Here is a 23,439-nt window from a genome sequence, read left to right as displayed (position 1 = left end):
TGTCGGGTGCAGGCTCAATGGGCCGAATGGCCTCCTTCTGCACTGTAGATTCTACGATCCACAATTTCCCTTTCATAAAACCATGTTGACTCTTCTCGATTATCTCGAGATTGTCTAAGTGCCCGGCTGTCACCCGTTTAATGATCGATTTTAACACATTCCCCATGACAGATGTCAAGCTAACTGGTCCCTAATTTCCTGTCTGCTGCATCTGAGTTACATGCTTTGGAGGAACCTAATTAAACTCACAGAGTCATTCAGTAACGAGTACAGATAACGGGGCATCAATTCATCTTGGCTCACAAGGTTAGAGTGAATCAGCGGCAGAATTTAATCTCCACACGATACTTTTTTGCATGGACTCCAATAGAATTTTACACGTGCTGCCAACAGCAATGAAAAAGCTGCGCCCTAATATTCCTCCTGAAGGTTGGTATCGGATACAATCACCATCAACTAAATGGTTCAGAAATGCAGTAAGACCTTTCCTGTTTCTAATTAGTGTTTAAGGATATTGCCTTTCGTCTTGCGGTTCTGACATTCATTCTTCCAGATCTTGGCAGGTCTGTTCCTGGCGGTGTTTCTGCTGCCTCACATGCCATTTCAGTCTGCATCCCAGGCCCTGTTCAGTTTACTGTGGAAAGCGCCAGGAGAGAGACCTCTCTGCATATCTGGGTAATCACCCTTTTAGGTCAGTGGTCAGTCTCACGTCTCGAGAGCAGCTGGAAACTGATTAAAAAAAAGCAACTCCTCACAATACAGGATAAAGAAGCCAGATAGCTTAAGGGAACACACAACAGTGCGAGTGTGGGAAAGTGTATCCACCCTGGGTTGCTAACTATTAGCTGACCTCTCTGTCTAGAGGCACGGCAAGCTGATAGGGTTAATCATCGCCTGCCCTTTGTTTCCACAGATCCAACAATGGTTAGCAATGTCTACGACTAGCTGGAATGAACTTGTTTACATAAATGTGGCCCATAAGGTTAGGATGCTGTTTGGATTTGCTCTTTACATATCTGAAACCATTCAAAATCAGTTGAAAATGAATAATACGGTGCCTGGAGTAAAGCCATCGGCGGGCGGGTCAGCGGAGAAAGTTTTAAAGTTTATTTATTTACTTTTTTTATTCATTCGTGGGACATGGGCGTCACTGGCTGGCCAGCATTTATTGCCCATCCCTAGGTGTCCGAGGGCAGTTGAGAGTCAACCACATTGCTGTGGCTCTGGAGTCACATGTAGGCCAGACTGGGTAAGAATGGCCAATTTGATAGAGTAAGAAGTTTAACAACACCAGGTTAAAGTCCAACAGGTTTATTTGGTAGCAAAAGCCACACAAGCTTTCGGAGGCTCCGAAAGCTTGTGTGGCTTTTGCTACCAAATAAACCTGTTGGACTTTAACCTGGTGTTGTTAAACTTCTTACTGTGTTTACCCCAGTCCAACGCCAGCATCTCCACATCAATTTGATAGAACCATAGAATCCTACAATGCAGAAGGAGGCCATTCGGCCCATCGAGTCTGCACCGACTACAATCCCACCCAGGCCCTATCCCCACAACATGCATTTACCCCAGCTAGTCCCCCTGACACTAAGGGGCAACTTAGCACGGCCAATCCACCTAACCAACACATTTTTGGACTGTGGGAGGAAACCGGAGCACCCAGAGGAAACCCACACAGACACAGGGAGAACGTGCAAATTTCACACAGACAGTGACCCAAGCTGAGAATCGAATCTGGGTCCTTGGCGGTGTGAGGTAGCAGTGCTAACCACTGCGCCACCGTGCGACCCCCTCAAGGACATTAATAAACCAGATGGGTTTTTTACGACAATCGACAATGGTTTCATGGTTATCAGTAAATTCTTAATCCCAGATATTTTTTATTGAATTCAAATCCCACCGTCTGCCATGGCGGGATTCGAACCCGGGTCCCCAGAACATTAACTGAGTTTCTGGAACAATTGTATAGCGATAATACCACTAGGCCATCGCCTGCCCTGTATTAGTGTCACAAGTAGGTTTAACACTGCAATGAAGTTACTGTGAAAATCCCCAAGTCGCCACACTCCGGTGCCTGTTCGGGTACACTGAGGGAGAATTTAGCACGGCCAATGCACCCTAAGCAGCACGTCCTTCAGACTGTGGGAGGAAACCGGAGCACCCGGAGGAAACCCACGCAGACACGGGGGAGAATTCTTCTGGTGCGCTCGGTAACTGCATCATGAATGTCTTCAGAAGGAACAGGCTTTCAATTTTGAAATGTTCCATGAAAGTGGAGGTCATGAAGAAATAGAGGGAATGACGGAGAAAGAGTGGTGGAGAAAGAGAGAGTGGTGGAGAAAGAGAGGGCGTGATGGAGAAAGAGAGAGTGTTAGAGAAAGAGAGAGTGGTGGAGAAAGAGAGAGTGGTGGAGAAAGAGAGGGCGTGATGGAGAAAGAGAGAGAGAGACTGAGAATGAGAGATCAATGAAGAAACAGAATGTGTTTATTTATTAGTCATAAGTAGGCTGACATTAACACTGCAATGAAGTTACTGTGAAAATCCCCTAGTTGCCACACTCTGGCACCTGTTCGGATACGCTGAGGGAGAATTTAGCACGGCCAATGCACCCTAACCAGCATATCTTTGGACTGTGGGAGGAAACCTGAGGGAACCCACGCAGACACGGGGAGAATGTGCAGAGTCCGCACAGACAGTGACCCGAGCCGGGAATCGTACCCAGGTCCCTGGTGCTGTGAGGCAGCAGTGCTAACCACTGCGAAAGAATGACGATTGACAACAATTGCAGTAATTGTGGGTTGTGATCTCTTAAGAAATGGGTAATTTTTGAGTTCTATTGATTTAATATTATTCAGGTCATTGTAATTGTTACTCTCAGGGAAACCTATTTCAAACTCATGACTCCTCCCATATATTTATCAGACTGTAAGATTAGAATTGTACTGTTATAGGAGTGGTTCCACCAAAGTCTGAGTCAAATCAGACATAAGATTATCCAAATAGCATTTGGAGATATTTTACAAGTCAACTCTTGTCAGATATATTTACTACAAACAGAGTACAGAGAGGTGGGATCCTGTAAAGGTTGCCTTTCAGCTTTTATCTTTGGAGTGGCATTGCAAGGACAGACGCCCATCTTACACTGGCAAGGGAGGGGGCATCCCCAAAGGGACAGAACATGAGAGGGAGAACCAAGGTCCACTGCTCTTGATCACCTCCTGGTGGACAGCTACAGAGGGACACAGGAAGAATGCTGGAGCCACACAACCATTTGATCAGATGACAGTGTGTGTGATACCAAAGAAATGATAACAGTGGCACAGTGGTTAGCACTGCCGCCTCACAGTGCCAGGAACCTGGGTTCAATTCTGGCCTCAGGTCACTGTCTGTGTGGAGTCTGCACGTTCTCCTCGTGTCTGCGTGGGTTTCCTCCGGGTGCTCCGGTTTCCTTCCACAGTCCAAAGGTGTGTAGGTTAGGTGGATTGGCCATGCTAAATTGCCCCTTCATGTCTAGAGATCTATAGGTTAGGTAGATTGGCCATGTTAAATTGCCCTTTAGTGTCCAAAGCTGTGTGGGTTAGACGGATTAACCATGCTAAATTGCCCCTTCGTGTCTAGAGATGTACAAGCAGATGGATTGGCCATGTTAAATTACCCCTTAATGTCTAGAGATGTGTAGGTTAGGAGGATTAGCTATGCTAAATTGTCCCTTAGTGTCCAAGGATGTGCAGGTTAGGTGCATTGGCCATGTTAAATTGCCCCTTAATGTCTAGAGATGTGCAGGTTAGGTGGATTGGCCATGCTAAATTGCCCCTCGGTGGCCAAAGATGTGCAGGTTAGGTGGATTGGCCATGCTAAATTGCCCCTTAGTGTCAGGGGGATTAGCAAGTTAAATATGTGGAGTTACGGGGATGGGGCCTGTGTGGGATTGTTGTCAGTGCAGGCTCGATGGGCTGAATGGCCTCCTTCTGCACTGTAGGGATTCTATGATTCTAAAGTGGGTGGGGCAGGGGTTGGAGAACATAATTATTTCCCCGTCTTACACTGTATCTCGACTATTCCTTATCCTTGTGTGGTTTCGCCACCACGAGCTTTGTTCAATGTGAAAAGATAGACAGAGTTTAGTCAGGGAGACTGTGCATTCTCACACCCCCCCGTCCAGGATTCCACAGTATCAGGAGTGACCAGCTATCACTTTTAATATAAAAGACAAAGGCTCCCTCCATTGGGTAGGGAGTAATGTAATGATCTATAAAACAACACTAAATCAATGTTTGCAGACAATTGTTGAAGTGTTTTTGTTTTAAGATCCATTCCCTCAGAGTCTTTTACTTCAGTGTTTCCCTCAGACAAGGAGACTTTGTGTGGACAGGAGTAAGGCTGGTTGGCTGTTGAGTGAATACAAAGTCTATCATAATTCACCGTGGATCAGGCCCAGGAGTGCACAGCTGCATAAACAGAGTCCTGGAGTCACTCCAATATCTGCCTTCCAGCAGCACTAGACAGTCCCGGGTTCCACAGACGGGACTCGTGTGAAGACCAAACCTTCACACAAATGAGTGCAAGTTTCAAGGGGACGGCCTAGCTAACCTCCATCACCTGAGAATCCGTGGATGAGCCAATCCTCGCTGAGCAAGAGATGGGGGGAAGAAAATGGTCCCCCATCAAACCAAGGGATGGATTTTCCCAACCCACGAAGGAGGAATGGAGGCGAGGCTGGAGATAAAGTGACCCTAGAGGAGAACAGGCCACCCTCCGCCATTTTCCCAAGAGCCGGGGAGGGAGTGGGCTACAGGGCAATCCCCATTCCCATTAATGAGGTGCTTAACATTGTTGTGGGCTCATCTGGCCCTTGTAAGGTTCAAAGCTGTCAGGAGTCGGACCACCCCGATGACAATGGGGACAGGCTTGGCTCTAAGCTTTTGTGACAATGTAGAGTTCGAAGGGGCGCTGAAGGAGCAGAGCGTGACTACTCTCCGAAAGGTGGGAAATTTTAACTGCGCCAAATTTGTCCTGAAACAGCTTGGAGCCAACTCTGCACCTGGCTCTGCCCAGCCAACAGGAAAGGCAAGATCTTTTGTCCTAAAATCAGCAAAGGGATTCAGGTAACCTCATGAGCTGTTGAATTCATGCTGGATTTCTATCAGCACTGGATTTCTGAAATTGGTTCTACCAAGAAACATAGAAACATAGAAACATAGAAACCCTACAGTGCAGAAGGAGGCCATTCGGCCCATCGAGTCTGCACCGACCACAATCCCACCCAGGCCCTCCCCCCACATATTTTACCCGCTAATCCCTCTAACCTACGCATCCCAGGACTCTAAGGGACAATTTTTAACCTGGCCAATCAACCTAACCCGCACATCTTTGGACTGTGGGAGGAAACCGGAGCACCCGGAGGAAACCCACGCAGACACGAGGAGAATGTGCAAACTCCACACAGACAGTGACCCGAGCCGGGAATCGAACCCGGGACCCTGGAGCTGTGAAGCAGCAGTGCTAACCACTGTGCTACCGTGCCGCCCCAAGAACTCCAGAAGCTGTTATTCCACGGACCTTACTACCAAAAAAGGAAATGTAGAGAGAGAGGAGCAGGCCATTCAACCCCTCGAACATTCAATTAGATCAGCGAGTCTGTGCTGACATCCATGTCGGCTCTCTCTAGAGCAACCTAGTCAGTTCCATTCCCTGTAACCTTGTGAGATCATTTACCTGAAGTGCCAGTCCGGTATCCTTTTGGTATCATTGGTTGCTGTTCACACCCTCAGAAGGTGCTGGCCTAGCGATGGAATTTGCCTTTGAAATGTCGCAACTGTTGTTCTGCTGGCAAATAAGAGTAGGCAATTTTTGTGCACAGCAAGCTCCCACAAACACCATAGAATCATAGAATCATAGAAACCCTACAGTGCAGAAAGAGGCCATTCGACCCATTGAGTCTGCTCCGACCACACTCCCATCCAGGCCCTACCCCCATTTCCCCACACATTTACCCGCTAATCCCTCTAACCGACGCATCTCAGGACACTAAAGGGCAAATTTATCATGGCCAATCAACCTAACCCGCCCATCTTTGAACTGTGGGAGGAAACCGGAGCACCCGGAGGAAACCCACGCTGACACGAGGAGAATGTGCAAACTCCACACAGACAGTGACCCAAGCTGGGATTCGAACCCAGGTCCCTGGAGCTGTGAAGCAGCAGTGCTAACCACTGTGCCACCGTGCCGCCAATTAAAGGTTAATCAGTTAGAACAAAGAACAAAGAACAATACAGCACAGGAACAGACCCTTCGGCCCTCCAAGCCCGTGCCGCTCCCTGGTTCAACTAGACCATTCTTTTGTATCCCTCCATTCCCACTCCGTTCATCTGGCTATCTAGATAAGTCTTATTTTGAGGCAGAAATATTGGCCAGCTGACTCGGAGAACACCCGCTGCTCTTCTTCAAACGCTGCCCAGAGATCTTTCCCATCCGCTGCAGAAGGCAGGTCATTTAAGGGCAACACGGTGGCACAGTGGTTAGCACTGCTGCCTCACAGCAGCCAGGGACCTGGGTTCAATTCCCAGCTTGGGTCACTGTCTGTGTGGAGTCTGCACGTTCTCCCCGTGTCTGCGGGGATTTCCTCTGGGTGCTCCAGTTTCCTCCCAATGTCCAAAGATGTGCGGGTTAGGTGGATTGGCCATGCTAAATTGCCCCTTAGTGTCAGGGGGATTGGCCAGGGTAAATGCATGGGGTTATGGGGATAGGGCCTGGGTGAGATTGTGGTCGGTGCAGACTCGATGGGCCAAATGGCCTCTTTCTGCACTGTAGGGATTTTATGATTAACCTCATTTCTAAAAGTGTTCACTCGGTCCTGCACAGGAGTGCCAGATTGGATTACAGCTTGGTTCACTCATGTCCTTTAGGGAAGGAAATCTCTGTCCTCACCCGGTCTGGTCTACATGTGACTCCAGAGCCACAGGTTGACTCTCAACTGCCCTCTGAAGTGGCAGACACTCAGTTCAAGGGCAACTAGGGTTGGGCAATAAATGCTGGCCCAGCCAGCGACACCCACGTCCCACAAATTAATAAAGAAAACTAAAGGGTGGCTTATTAATTCAATTAAAAGACCATTTGAAGACTTTCATTCCAGTGGATCTGCTGGATCCGTGTGGCATTGGGAGCACGGAAAATGTCTGGATGTGCCTCCAGACGCAGTGGCCCTACCCAACTGCTGATGGCTGCAGCACTAGCCATTTCTTTTCTTCGATTCTGCTGAGAGAGAGTGTCTCATGATGGAGCACCTTCTCTCTCTCCCTGTCGATGGCTGTCTAGAGCTGCTTCATCCTGGGAAGGCCTCCTTTGTGTCCTTCCGCTCCCAGCGCTGCCCGGTCTACTCAGCTGGATAGTGACTAATTGACCGACCTTCCAAAAATCGTTACTGGGTGACGATTCCCAGCTTTGTGCGGTGTCGGAAATTACATTTGATCCCAACCGCAGATGGAAAATCCTGTTCTTTTAAAAGGAGTTTATTTATTTATAAGCAGGCTTACATTAACGCTGCAATGAAGTTACTGTGAAAGTCTCCCAGTCGCCACACTCCGGCGCCTGTTCGGGTACACTGAGGGAGAATTTAACACGCCCAATGCACCAAACCAACACATCTTTCGGACTGTGGGAGGAAACAGGAGCATCCGGAGGAAACCCATGCAGACACGAGGAGAACGTGCAGACTGCGCACAGACAGTGACCCAATCTGGGAATTGAACCCAGGTTCCTGGCGCTGTGAGGCAGCAGTGCTAACCATTGTGCCACCCTGATCTCAGTCAGGTCCGAAGGTCGATTGCAAACTCACTCAGAACCCATTCCATAGAATCCCTACAGTACAGAAGGAGGCTATTTGGCCCATCGAGTCTGCACCGACCACAATCCCACCCAGGCCCTATTCCCGTAACCCCACACATTTACCCTGCTAATTCCCCTGACACTAAGGGTCAATTTAGCATGGCCAATCTACCTAATCTGCACATCTTTGGACTGTGCGAGGAAACAGGAGCACCCGGAGGAAACCCTTGCAGACACGGGGAGAATGTGCAAACTCCACACAGACAGTGACCCAAGCCGGGAATCGAACCCAAATGTAATGTTACAGTCAGAGCTAAGCTTTGCTGTTTAAAGTTTATTTATTAGTCACAAGTAGGCTTACATTAACACTGCAATGAAGTTACTGTGGAAATCCCCCAATCGCCACACTCCGGCGCCTGTTTGGGTAACACTGAGGGAGAATTTAGCACGGCCAATGCACCTAACCTGCACATTTTTAGGCTGTGGGAGGAAACCGGAGCACCCGGAGGAAACCCACGCAGACACGGGGAGAAAGTGCAAACTCCGCACAGACGGGAATTGAACCTGGGACCCAGGCGCTGTAAGGCAGCAACGCTAACCACTGTGCCACCGCGCCACTCGTTCATTTGCACAGTTAAAATTGGGCCAAAGTGAGAGCAGAATGAAGTGTGGCTATTCTAATCTCGAATGATTGAAGAGCCTTTGACATGGCGTTTCCTTGAGGAATGTATTGGAAGATGCTCAGTTGCCAGAACAAACCCTTCAGGAAATGGAAATGGAGCAAAAGAGATAAAATGATTATTTATAATTCCTTTGCTGATGGAAAAACCACAAATTATCCTCGCTGTAACATATTGCCTGCTACTACATGTGTCTTGTTTGGCTCCTAAAGACAACATTAACTACACATTAAAAAATACATTTTTAACTTCAATGGTGGTAAACTTAATTATGGATTGAATTACAAAGCAGTAACTTAATCAAAGGGTACTCACAAGATCACAAGCCACAAAGCGATTGATACTGTTATTGGGATTCAGACATGAGCCGTGAATCTCCCATCTCGCTGCACTAATTTTTTAGCTCAGTGGACCAGGAGAATCACACAGGATGCAATGCGTGGGATTCGTGGGAGAGTTCACATCCCGCTAATGTCTGCCAGCGCTGGATTTCCGGTGAAGTCCACTCCGCGCTGGAAATCAACGATTTCTAATCAATGATATTCTCTGCCCGCTGAGGTGGTGGAGGCTACCTCGCTGAATATGTTTAAAGCGCGGATGGATGGATTCCTGATCGGTAAGGGAATTAAGGGTTATGGGGATCAGGCGGGTAAGTGGTACTGATCCACGTCAGATCAGCCATGATCTTATTGAATGGCAGGGCAGGCTCGAGGGGCTAGATGGCCTACTCCTGCTCCTATTTCTTATGTTCTTATGTTCTTAAGTATCATTTAAATGCTATTAGCGGGAAAGAGACTGAATTTTCTGGGCCTACAAGCCTCTCCCACTCCGTCAGAGTGTTTCACTCCAACAGGGTTTGGAGTAGCTCCCCACTTTAGGAGAGCTGGAGACCTGACCCCGCTGCAGTGAAGGGGGGGGGCAATCGGGGCCCCCAGAAGGTCGGGAAGTGGGGGGTTTGGTACCCCCTGAGCATGGGTACAGCACCACCTGCAAGTTCCCCTACAAGCCACACACCCGCCTGTCTTGGAACTATATTATCGTTCTGTCTCTGTCGCCGGGTCAAAATCCTGGAACTCTTTCCCTAACAGCACTGCGGGTGTACCTACACTGCATAGACTGCAGTGGTTCAAGAAGGCGACACACCACCACCTTCTCAAGGGCAATTCAGGATGGTCAATAAATGTTGGCCTTGCCAACGATGCCTACATGCCATGAATGAATAATAAAATGGTTGGGACTCAGACTGATATCATCAGGTGGTTAAAATGAAATTTCCCTTCCACCTAATATTCACTTAGAGTCATAGAGGTTTACAGCATGGGAACAAGCCCTTTGGCCCAATTTGTCCACGCCACTCTTTTTTTATAACCACTAAGCTAGTCCCAATTGCCTGCGTTTGGTCCATATCCCTCTATACCCATCTTACCCATGTAACTTTCTAAATGCTTTTTAAAAGACAAAATTGTACCCGCCTCTACTACTGCCTCTGGCAGCTCGTTCCAGACACTCACCACCCTCTGTGTGAAAAAATTGCCCCTCTGGACACTTTTGTATCTCTCGCCTCTCACCTTAAACTTATACCCTCTAGAACAAAGAACAAAGAAAATTACAGCACAGGAACAGGCCCTTTGGCCCTCCAAGCCTGCACCGACCATGCTGCCCGACTTAACTAAAACCCCCAAACCTTCCGGGGACCGTATCCCTCCTTTCCCATCCTATTCATGTGTTTGTCAAGATGCCCCTTAAATGTCACTACCGTATCTGCTTCCACTACCTCCCCCAGCAGCGAGTTCCAGGCACCCACCACCCTCTTAGATACCAGTCAAAAAGATTCCTTAATCTTTCGCAAAACAGGCGATAAGAAAATGTGTGGAAATCTAGACAATCTGATGAAAAGGAGGTTGTTATGAGCATGTGGTTATAACATTGTCAGTTCAGTGTTGCTTGGAGGTGTCATGCATCATTGAAGAAAGGGCTACTCATTAACTCCTAATTAGGAATTCCGTTTACTTGCTCCATCTGAGCAAGCCTAGTTCCTGCAGGAACCTTTAAACTGGCTAATGTAATCCTGCTCAGATAACACCTCCACAGACAATTAACCTACTTAAGGCCCGTGAGCACAGATCATGAGATTAGGTGGAAGTGAGAATGTGGTGGATGGAATCGGGAGAGAGGTAAAATCATTGCTGTTTCTTGCTGTCTTGCATTTATCTAACTTGCTTTTGAACATATCCGTGTGTTTCTGCTCAAATATTTCTTGTGGTAGTATGTTTCATATCCCCCACCTCCAAGCTAGGTAAAGAAGTCTGAGGTCACGTATCAACCGATTCAAGAACACCTTCTTCCCTGCTGCTGTCAGACCTTTGAATGGACCTACCTCGCATTAAGTTGATCATTCTCTACACCCTAGCTATAACTGTAACACTACATTCCGCACTCTCTCCTTTCCTTCTCTATGAACGATATGCTTTGTCTGTATAGCGCGCAAGAAACAATACTTTTCACCGTATACCAATTTTCACAGCATCTTCATTACAGTGTGAATGTAAGCCTACTTGTGACTAATAAATAAACTTAAATAATACATGTGACAATAATAAATTAAATCAAATTTCTCTTGAATTCCCCAATGGATTTGTTATTGACTATCATCGAATCCCTACAGTGCAGAAGGAGGCCATTCGGCCCATCGAGTCTGCACCGACCACAAACCCACCCAGGCTCTATCCCTATAACCCCTTGCATTTACCCTAACTAGTCCCCCTGACGCTAAGGGGCAATTTAGCATGGCCAATCCACCTAACCCGCACGTCTTTCAGACTGTGGGAGGAAACTGGAGGAAACCCACGCAGACACTGGGAGAACGTGCAAACTCTGCACAGACAGTGATCCAAGCTGGGATTCGAACCTGGGACCCTGGACATTGTGAGTCAGCAGTGCTAACCACTGTGTCACTGTGCTGCCCTATTCTATATCTATGATCCCTAATTCTCGTCTCGCCCACAAGCTTTTATAGATGCACCATGGGAAAGCATTCTTTCTGGTTGTATCACAGCTTGGTATGGCTCCTGCTCTGCCCAAGGCTGCAAGGAACTACAAAGGGTGGTGAATGAAGCCCAGTCCATCACTGAAACCAGCCTCCCATCCATTGACACCAAAAGAGAAAATGCTGGAAAATCTCAGCAGGTCTGGCAGCATCTGTGAGGAGAGAAAAGAGCTGACGTTTCGAGTCTAGATGACCCTTTGTCAAAGCTTCCATCCATTGACTCTGTCTACACTTCCTGCTGCCTTGGAAAAGCAGCCGGCATAATCAAGGAGCCCACGCACATGTGACAATAATAAATAAAATCAAGTGCTGGGTAAAGACAGTTCTCTTGAATTTCCTGTTGGATTTGTTAGGAACTATCTTGTATCTATGTCCTTAATTATGCCGGCTGCTTTGCCGAGGCAGCGGGAAGTGTAGACAGTGTCAATGGATGGGAGGTTGGTTTAGAACAACAAAGAACAATACAGCACAGGAACAGGCCCTTCAGCCCTCCAAGCCCGCGCCGCTCCCTGGTCCAAACTAGACCATTCTTTTGTATCCCTCCATTCCCACTCCGTTCATATGGCTGTCTAGATAAGTCTTAAGGTTTGAGTGATGGACTGGGCTACGTTCACGACCCTTTGTAGTTTCTTGCGGTCTTGGGCAGAGCAGGAGCCATACCAAACTGTGATACAACCAGAAAGAATGCTTTCTATGGTGCATCTGTAAAAGTTGGTGAGAGTTGTCGTGGACATACTAAATTTCCTTAGTGTTCTGAGAAGATAGAGGCGTTGGTGGGCTTTCTTAACTATAGTGTCGGCATGGGGGGACCAGGACAGGTTGTTAGTGATCTGGACACCTAAAAACATTAAGCTCTCAAAATATTTCTACTTCATCCCCATTGATATAGACAGGGGCATGTCCTCTATGCTTCCGGAAGTCAATTCCAGATATTTTTTATTGAATTCAAATTCCACCATCTGCCTTGGTGGGATTTGAACCCAGGTCCCCAGATCATCAGTTGAGTTTCTGAATTAATAGTCTAGTGATACTACCACCAGGTCATTGCCTCTCCTCAGAGCCTACAAATCTTCTAAGGCCAGAGGTGGAGGAACATGTCCAATTTTGCTTTCTGTATTGCGGGATGGAAAGATGTCAAATTATTGAAAGGAATCTCAAGGAGGCCTACTGAGGAAGACTGATTCCCGAATGTTGAAGGCTAATTATGGGAAAAGAGTTTGGGGGCTAAATTTGATAGACCCCAAAATGGGGACGGGGTGGTGGGGGTGGGGGGTGGGGAGGGGGGGTGGGGGAGAGGTGGTCACAATGCACAAAGAACTCATGTCTGTTGATTGCAATGCAGAAAGTAAACCAAACCAATCTGCAGTTTTACATGATTTCAGCTTCCAGCCATGTTGTTAGTTGCCTGGGCTGGATTCTCCAACCTCGCCCGTGGCTGGGATTCTCCAGTCCCGCTGCTGTGAACAGAAATTTGGCTGAGTGCCAAATTCTCCATTCTCATTGGCAGCCGGGTAGCAGGGTGGGTGAGACCAAAGAAATCCAGCCGATATCAGGAGACTAATATCTGATTGATGAGCAGAACTTAAAGCTAGGCCCCCCACTGCTGAAATCTACTCTTAGAGGGAAGGTGTACTATGGCTGGAGCTGGTGCTGCCCGTCCTGCAGGGGGTGAATCGGACCAACGAAGCATTGAATAATGGCACAATGTTAATGATCATCCTCATTTTCCTGCACCTTAGCTCTCACCACATAGAATCATAGAATCCCTACAGTGCAGGATGGGGCCATTCGGCCCATCAAGTCTACACCGCAACTCTGATAGAGCATCCAACCCAAGTCCTATTCCCATAATCCCACATATTTATCCTGCTAATCCTCCTAACCTGCACATCCTCGGACACTTAGGGGCAATTTAGCATGGCCAATCCACTTAACCTGCACATCCATGGACACTAAGGGGCAATTTAGCATGGCCAATCCACTTAACCTGCACATCCATGGACACTAAGGGGCAATTTAGCATGGCCAATCCACTTAACCTGCACATCCATGGACACTAAGGGGCATTTAGCATGGCCAATCCACCTAACCTGCACATCTTTGGACATTAATGGGCAATTTAGCGTGGACAATCCACCTAACTCACATCTCGGGACTGTGGGAGGAAACCGGAGGACCCAGAGGAACCCCACACAGACACGGGGCGAACCAAGTTCCCTGGTGCTGTGAGGCAACAGTGCTAACCATCATGCTGCCCTATCTCCTGCAAGTGAAAACATCTTCCATCTCTAGCAAAGCTTTTTTTTTTAAGAATCTTGATAGCCTCTATCAAGCATTTGAATGCTGCATTCCGAAAATATGTTTTCCGTTCCGTCAAACTGCCATTACAGTTAACATTATATAGAGAAGATACAATACATAGAAACAGAGAAGGTAGGAGCAGGAGGAGGCCATTCGGCCCTTCAAGCCTGTTCCGCCATTCATCACGGTCATGGTTGATCATCCAACTCAATAGCCTAATCCTGCTTTCTCCCCATAACCTTTAATCCCATTCGCCCCAAGTGCTATATCCAGCCGCCTCTTGAATACATTCAATATTTTGGCATCAACTACTTCCTGTGGTAATGAATTCCACAGATTCACCACTCTTTGGGTGAAGAAATGTCTCCTCATCTCCATCCTAAATGGTCTACTCCGAAGCCTCAGACTGTGACCCCCTGGTTCTGGACAGCCCCACCATTGGGAACATCCTCACTGCATCTATCCTGTCTAGTCCTGTTAGAATTTTATAAGTCTCTACGAGATCTCCCCTCATTCGTCTGAGCTCCAGTGAAAACAATCCTAACCTCATCATTCTCTCCTCATACATCAGTCCCGCCATCCCTGGAATCAGCCTGGTAAACCTTCGCTACACTTCCCCGAGAGCAAGAACATCCTTCCTCAGAAAAGGAGACCAAAACTGCACACAATGTAAGCCAGATCTGTAAAACCCAGAATAAATTGTAGAGGCAATGACATGCCTGGCACAAGTCAAGTGAGTGCATGTTGCCTGCATAAGAATTTTTTGCAACAATTTCTTTGGAGACAAGCCTCGCGGCTCTACATTTCCAAACAAATATTTATAAAGATTTCCCAACTTCACTGAAACAACTCCCTCGGAACCACAGGTATCACTAATGCACAAGAACAGTCAGCAAATCGAGCAAACCGTGAGGGGGAATGCAATCGCAATGGGTTTTAAAATGCACTTAATTGCTGGTCCCTCAAGGAAAACTGTTAGACAGCCAAAGCTTGTGAAGTTGCTATTGTCATTACTGGACCGCTCAGACTGGAAACACACCCAAGTTCCTTTTCCCAATTGGGTCTCCTGGCAAAAGTTATGTTTTGGCTTGATTTTTGACTACTGACAGTCTAAAAGGAGATTAATTGAAGTTGTGTGAACACACAATCATGTCCTTCCATGAGATGTGGTGATAACCAGGAATGCAATTCCCAGAATATGCTGCAGCATCATATTTTGTCATTTGTTTACACAATCTCACAGCCACTCTTGCTGCGAAATACAAAAGGGTCTGTATTTCACTGTCGCTGCCTCTGAGCTGGGAGCAATCTGAAGTCTTTCCCTTGTTCAAAATTTCTTTCTTCTGCCACTATTCGTACTTCAATCTCAACTTTATTTTCTTAACCAGTCTTTCAAATCCAGCCAATAGCAATGTGGGTGGGCACGGTGGCACAGTGATTAGCGCTGCTGCCTCGCAGCGTCAGGGACCCTTGGGTGACTGACTGTCTGCGTGGACTGTGCACGTTCTCCCCATGTCTGCGTGGGTTACCTCCGGGTGCTCCCACACTCCAAAGAATTGCAGGTTAGGTGGATTGGCCATGCTAAGTTGCCCCTGAGTGTCTGAAGATGTGCAGGTTACATGGATTGACCATGTTAAGTTGCCCCTTTGTGTCCAAAGATGTGCAAGTTAGGTGGATTGTCCATGCTAACTTAGCATGGACAATCCACCTAACTTGCCCCTTAGTGTCTAAAGATGTGCAGGTTAGGTGAATTGGCCATGCTAAATTGCCCCTTGGTGTCCAAAGATGTGCAGGTTGGGTTGATTGGCTATGCTAAATTGCCCCTTGGTGTCCAAAGATGTGCAAGTTAAGTGGTTTGGCCATACTAAATTGCCCCTTAGTGTCCAAAGATGTGCATGTTAGGTGTATTGGCCATACTAAATTGCCCCTTAGTGTCCAAAGATGTGTAGGTTAGGGGGATTGGCCATGCTAAATTGCCACTTAGTGTATAAAGATGTGTAGGTTAGTTGGATTGGCCATGCTAAATTGCCTCTTAGTGAATAAATATGTGTAGGTTAGTTGGATTGGCCATGCTAAATTGCCTCTTAGTGAATAAAGATGTGTAGGTTAGGTGGATTGGCCATGCTAAATTGCCTCTTAGTGAATAAATATGTGTAGGTTAGGTGGATTTGTGGTGTTACGGGGATAGGGCAGGGGGAGAGGACCTGAGTAAAATGCTCTATCAGAGAGATGGTGCAGACTCGATGGGCTGAATGGCCTCTTCTGCACTGTCGGGACTCTGAGTAGTGAAGCAGATGATGGCTCTCCTCATTTAAGACCAAAACGCACTTGCTAATTGCTCTCAGGAATTCTACTTGAAGTTGAAACGCGGTTCAGTGGCGGGACTGTTTGCGCTGTTTTCCTTTCTGCATTAACTCAGAAAAAACCCGAGGAAGTCAGTTGTTGGAGAGGCGGTGAAGGAGTGTCCGGGGATCTCCAGCCACAAGTTACTTAATGCGGAGGACGGGACAGGGCTGAATTTTCCACCCTGTGGTGAGAATTGAAGGAATCTTATTTTGCATTCGGGAACCTGACTTTCTGAACTCTGCCCAGATTGACAGTGGATTTCTCAGATCATAAATCATGGTTTCCCGATGGTGTCATGGCGTCCCTTTCTGGGGCCCTGCGGAGATGCAGACACTTGCTTATTCAACTGCGCTGGGGGCACAACCCCTGCGGGATGCACTCTCCACGGATTCTGGGCTAAATGGAACAAGAGGTGGAGAACTGTCGGAATCCACACAGGCCTCTTTTGAGTAACTGCAACTTTCCAGCTGGGAATGGGACACTTTTCCACCTCATTGATGATTGCTTCACTTAAAAGAAAGAGGTTGATTAGCGAGAGATAGGATTGTTCCTGTCACTTAAGCCAACACGGCCTTTGTTCTTTCCCTGAAAGGTCTGTAAGCCTAGGAGGGGACAAAAAAAACAACCACTTGCTTCAGAAATTTGTTTTTTCATAAACACACTGCAGACAAACATCGCAATAATGAGGCACAATTTTTTTTCTCAAATTCTAGCGTGTCGGAAAAATCACAGGGCTTTTTGAAGTGTTTCGTTGTAGGAGAAGGAGGGGCTTAAAAATAAACAACATTTGCTTTAATGTGGAAGTAGCGACTGGATCAACCTGTCCACTTTTTCTGAGCCTTATCCCAGAATTCACGATTAAAGCAGACAATATTTACCTTTTGTAGAAAGTGAAAATTTGGCACGCAACAAACAAAGTTCCGATAGGCAGGTGTGGCTGGAAGGACTGGCAGATGAGCAGGTAACTGCTGCCAAATCCCAACATATTCCGTGCTGAGCTCAAGGGAGTGATCATTCCAAACCATTCCCTGACTTTTATCTACCTTCCCAAGTGGAAAAGGACCCGATTGCTACCCCACCAGTGATGGCACTCTCATTATCTCAGGATGTACCAAGGTGTCATAGTCATAGAGGTTTACAGCATGGAAACAGGCCCTTCGGCCCAACTTGTCCATACCACCCTTATTTTTAAACCCCTAAGCTAATCTCAATTGCCTGCATTTGGCCCATATCCCTCTATACCCATTGTACCCATGTAACTGTCTAAATGCTTTTTAAAAGTCAAAGTTGTACCCTCCTCTACTACTATCTCTGGCAGCTTGTTCCAGACACTCGCCACCCTCTGTGTGAAAAAATTGCCCCTCTGGACCCTTTTGTATCTCTCCCCTCTCATCTTAAACCTATGCCCACTAGTTTTAGACTCCCCTACCTTTGGGAAAAGATATTGACTATTTGGATGAGGGTACAGGAGGCATGGTTAGTAAGTTTGCAGATGACACCAAGATTGGTGGCATAGTGGACAGTGAAGAAGGTTATCTCGGATTCCAACAGGATCTTGATCAATTGGGTCAGTGGGCTTCTGCCTTAATGACTTTCCTTTGAAGTCATTAAGTAATACATTTTTCTGTCTGTTCAAAAATATATCTTTTAAATATATGAGCTTCGAAATTACTGTTGGGGAACACCTGATCTGGTGAAAATACATTTAGGCTGATAGTGCTTAACATCCAATGACGTGTAGTCGCTGTCGTAAAGTAGGAAACACGGTGGCCAATTTATGCACAGCAAGCTCCCACGGACAGCAGTATGAGGGGGCACCATGTTGAAATGAGGGGTTGCCCTTTTAGGACAATGATAAGGAGATTTCTTTTCTCTCAGAGGGTTGTGCGACTTTGGAACTCTTTATGATTTTGATTTGATTTAATTTATTATTGTCACATGTATTAGTATACAGTGAAAAGTATTGTTTCTTGCGCGCTGTACAGACAAAGCATGCCATTCATAGAGAAGGCAAGGAGAGAGTGCAGAATGTAGTGTTACAGTCATAGCTAAGGTGTAGAGAAATATCAACTTAGTGCGAGGTAGGTCCATTCAAAAGTCTAATGGCAGCAGGGAAGAAGCTGTTCTTGAGTCAGTTGGTACGTGATCTCAGACTTTTATATCTTTTTCCTGACGGAAGAAGGTGGAAGAGAGAATGTCCGGGATGTGTGGGGTCCTTGATTATGCTGGCTGCCTTTCTGAGGCAATGTGAAGTGTAGACAGAGTCAATGGAAGGGAGGTTTGTTTGCTTGATGGACTGGGCTTCACACAGTCTTTTGTAGATTTTTGCGGTTCTTGGGCAGAGCAGGAGTCATACCAAGCTGTGATACAACCAGAAAGAATGCTTTCTATGGTGCATCTGTAAAAGTTGGCAAGAGTCGTAGCTGGGGTGCCAAATTTCCTTAGTCTTCTGAGAAAGTAGACATGGTGAGAATGTTCCATCGGAATGGTTCCAGTTTTACTTTACTTGGGAAATTATAATGACCACACGAAGAGTTTTGTGTGAGCAGTTGCCATGACTGATACCTTATGCATTGATGCCATGATGTGGTTATTATAATAAAGATCAGTTACTTAACAACATGATTTGCCTAATAATCAGGGACTGTTAGATGCTCAAGACTGTCATAATTACACGAAATGTAACAGATTCGTAACAGGTAATTGTGGCCTCAATTCTTCTGCCTTTCCTTTTGAAGTCATTTAGTAATACATTTTTCTGTCTGTTCAAAAATATATCTTTTAAATATATGAGCTTCGAAATTACTGTTGGGGAACACCTGATCCAGTGAAAATACCTTTAGGCTGATAGTTTATTTCGAGGCCCTGAAATGCATGTCCCAACAAGGAGGCTTGAAGCGAGCCCAAGGTTGGGTCTTCAGTCTGGTTGACATTATTTAGGGTAGTTGTTGAGGCCCCTTCAGGCACTTCCCTATATGAAACTGATCCAGACACTATATACCGGAATTCTACCGCCTCGTCTGCCCGAGGCTCATACGATCCTGTCCAAGGTTTGAGGAGAATGCCGATCTGTGGTAAAATTCCATTCTTAGAATGTGGGAGCATTCCTCTTGCCACTGGCTTCACAGGGTCAATATTAAAATTGTTTATTGTGAAATTAGCCAACATTTTGTGGCTATCTTTGATGGGCTGAAGGGCTGTGCTCTGTCCAGCCGTGTCCAATTATTTAATGGAAATTATCTATGAGCTAAGCTAGATGTCCTTTGTAAGTAGTGTCCAGGGTCCATCGAAAAATGACCTGACCTCCAAAGGGAGTTGAAGGTCTTGAAGACATCCTTTGGGCACAGTTTGGGTCCCTCAGTTGCTCCCACAAAATGGGCACATTGAGGTTGGATGTTTACCCCGAAGAATTGAGAAGAAATTTCTCAGATTGCCTTGCGGAGACATTAGTCTGGATATTAATGGGAGTAAGGAGTCGAACAACACCAGGTTAAAGTCCAACAGGTTTATTTGGTAGCAAACGCCACTAGCTTTCGGAGCGCTGCTCCTTCGTCAGGTGAGTGGGAGATCTGCTCATAAACAGCAAACAGGGCATATAAAGACACAAACTCAATTTACAGAATAATGAATAATCATAGAAATCATAGAAACCCTACAGTATAGAAAGAGGCCATTCGGCCCATCGAGTCTGCACCAACCACAATCCCACCCAGGCCCTACCCCCAAATCCCTACATATTTTAACCCGCTAATCCCTCTAATCTACGCATCCCAGGACACTGAGGGGCAATTTTAGCATGGCCAATCAACCTAACCCGCACATCTTTGGACTGTGGGAGGAAACCGGAGCACCCGGAGGAAACCCACGCAGACATGGGGAGAATGTGCAAACTCCACACAGACAGTGACCCAAGCCGGAATCGAACACCGGTCCCTGGAGCTGTGAAGCAGCAGTGCTAACCACTGTGCTATCGTGCCGCCCTTTATGATTCCACCCTAAATGGAATAATGATTCCACCCTAAACACATTAAAGAAGCCATCCCCTACGGACAAGCCCTCCGTATACACAGGATCTGCTCGGATGAGGAGGATCGCAACAGACACCTCCAGACGCTGAAAGATGCCCTCATAAGAACAGGATATGGCGCTCGACTCATCGATCGACAGTTCCGACGCGCCACAGCGAAAAACTGCACTGACCTCCTCAGAAGACAAACACGGGACACGGTGGACAGAGTACCCTCCGTCGTCCAGTACTTCCCCGAAGTGGAGAAGCTACGGCATCTCGTCCGGAGCCTTCAACATGTCATTGATGAAGACGAACATCTCGCCAAGGCCATCCCCACACCCCCACTTCTTGCCTTCAAACAACCGCACAACCTCAAACAGACCATTGTCCGCAGCAAACTACCCAGCCTTCAGGAGAACAGTGACCACGACACCACACAACCCTGCCACAGCAACCGCTGCAAGATGTGCCGGATCATCGACACGGATGCCATCATCTCACGTGAGAACACCATCCACCAGGAACACGGTACATACTCTTGCAACTCGGCCAACATTGTCTACCTGATACGCATGATGTGGAGATGCCGGCGTGGGACTGGGGTAAACACAGTAAGAAGTTTAACAACACCAGGTTAAAGTCCAACAGGTTTATTTGGTAGCAAAAGCCACACCACCTTTCGGAGCTCCAAGCCCCTTCTTCAGGTGAGTGGGAATTCTGTTCACAAACAGGGCATATAAAGACACAAACTCAATTTACATGAATAATGGTTGGATGCGAATACTTACAACTAATCAAGTCTTTAAGAAACAAAACAACGTGAGTGGAGAGAGCATCAAGACAGGCTAAAAAGATGTGTATTGTCTCCAGGCAAGAATAGGATGACCACTGTCCTCCCATAAATAATGGTGTGGAGATGCCGGCGTTGGACTGGGGTGAACACAGTAAGGAGTCTAACAACACCAGGTTAAAGTCCAACAGGTTTATTTGGTAGCAAATGCTCACTGGCTGTCCTGTCTGGAGACAATCTCTTTAACCTGCGCTAATGCTCTCTCCACTCACATTGTCTGTATCTTTAAGACTTGATTAGCTGTAAAGACTCGCATTCCAATCATTATTCATTATTCTGTAAATTGAGTTTGTGTCTTTATCTGCCCAGACGCTGCGACAACGGATGAAAGAACACCGCTCGACAATCACCAGGCAAGACTGTTCTCTCCCTGTTGGGGAGCACTTCAGCGGTCACGGGCATTCGGCCTCTGATATTCGGGTAAGCATTCTCCAAGGCGGCCTTCGCGACACATGACGGCGCAGAGTCGCTGAGCAGAAACTGATAGCCAAGTTCCGCACACACGAGGACGGCCTCAACCGGGATATTGGGTTCATGTCACACTATTTGTAACCCCCACAGTTGCCTGGACCTGCAGAGTTTCACTGGCTGTCTTGTCTGGAGACAATACACATCTTTTTAGCTTGTCTTGATGCTCTCTCCACTCACGTTGTTTTGTTTCTTAAAGACTTGATTAGTTGTAAGTATTCGCATTCCAACCATTATTCATGTAAATTGAGTTTGTGTCTTTATATGCCCTGTTTGTGAACAGAATTCCCAGAACTCACCTGAAGAAGGCGCTTGGAGCTCCGAAAGGTGGTGTGGCTTTTGCTACCAAATAAACCTGTTGGACTTTAACCTGGTGTTGTTAAATTTCTTACTGTGTTTACCTGATACGCTGCAGGAAAGGCTGTCCCGAGGCATGGTACATTGGGGAAACCATGCAGACACTACGATAACGGATGAATGAACACCGCTTGACAATCACCGGACAAGACTGTTCTCTTCCTGTTGGGGAGCACTTCAGCGGTCACGGGCATTCGACCTCTGATATTCGGGTAAGCATTCTCCAAGGCGGCCTTCACGACACACGACAGCACAGAGTCGCTGAGCAGAGACTGATAGCCAGGTTCCGCACACATGAGGACGGCCTCAACCGGGATCTTGAGTTCATGTCACACTATCTGTAACTCCCACAACTTGCCTGGACTTGCAAAGTCTCACTGGCTGCCCTGTCTGGAGACAATACACATCTCTTTAACCTGTGCTAATGCTCTCTCCACTCACATTGTCTGTATCTTTAAGACTTGATTAGCTGTAAAGACTCACATTCCAATCATTATTCATTATTCTGTAAATTGAGTTTGTGTCTTTATATGCCCTGTTTGCTGCTTATGAGCAGATCTTCCACTCACCTGACGAAGGAGCAGCGCTCCGAAAACTAATGGCGTTTGCTACCAAATAAACCTGTTGGACTTTAACCTGGTGTTGTTAGACTCCTTACTGTGTTTACCCCAGCCCAACGCCGGCATCTCCACATCATTATTTATGGGAGGACAGCGCTCATCCTATTCTTGTGTTTGTTCATGGGATGTAGGCCTTTCTGACAAGGCCAGCATGCACCCCTAACTTCCCGCTGAGGCAAATTATCCAGTTGTCCTACAGATGTGTGAAATAGGAGCGGAGGTCGGCCATTCGGCCCCTCGAGCCTAATCCGACATTCAACAACAGGTCATGGCCAATCTGTTTGTGTTATGAATTCCACATTCCTAACTACGCACCACCCCCCCCCCCACCCCGCCCCTGCCGATAACCTTTAATGCCCTTGACTAGCAAGAATCTATCTACCTCCACCTTAAGAATATTCAATCACCTCGCTTCTATCGTCTTCTGAGATAAAGGCCGGAATTTTACCATCCCGCCAGCCACGGGAATCGAAACGGGTGAGGAAGCGGACCGTGGAAAGGTCCAGTGGCCTCGGGTGGGATTTTACATTTTCGGGATGAGCAAGGCCGTAATATCTTCCCGCTGCCTCGGCAAAGCAACCAGCACAATCAAGGACCCCACGTATCCCGGACATTCTCTCTTCCACCTTCTACCATCGGGGAAAAGATACAAAAGTCATCAGACTTTTGAATGGACCTACCTTGCATTAAGTTGATCTTTCTCTACACCCTAGCTATGACTGTAACAATACATTCTGCGCCGTCTCCTCTCCTTCTCTATGAACGGTATGCTTTGTCTGTATAGAGCGCAGGAAACAATACTTTGCACTGTATACCAATACGTGACAATAATAAATCAATTCAAATTAAATGGGCGATCCAATATCTTGAGGAGAAACTATCCTCCCACTTAATTCACTATTGGATTAGCATTACTCCTTTGTCAGGTTACAATTACC

Source organism: Mustelus asterias, chromosome 15 (assembly GCF_964213995.1).
Source record: "Mustelus asterias chromosome 15, sMusAst1.hap1.1, whole genome shotgun sequence".
Taxonomy (NCBI): Eukaryota; Metazoa; Chordata; class Chondrichthyes; order Carcharhiniformes; family Triakidae; genus Mustelus; species Mustelus asterias.
The sequence above is the reverse complement of the archived record's forward strand: the minus strand, read 5'-3'. Positions refer to the sequence as shown.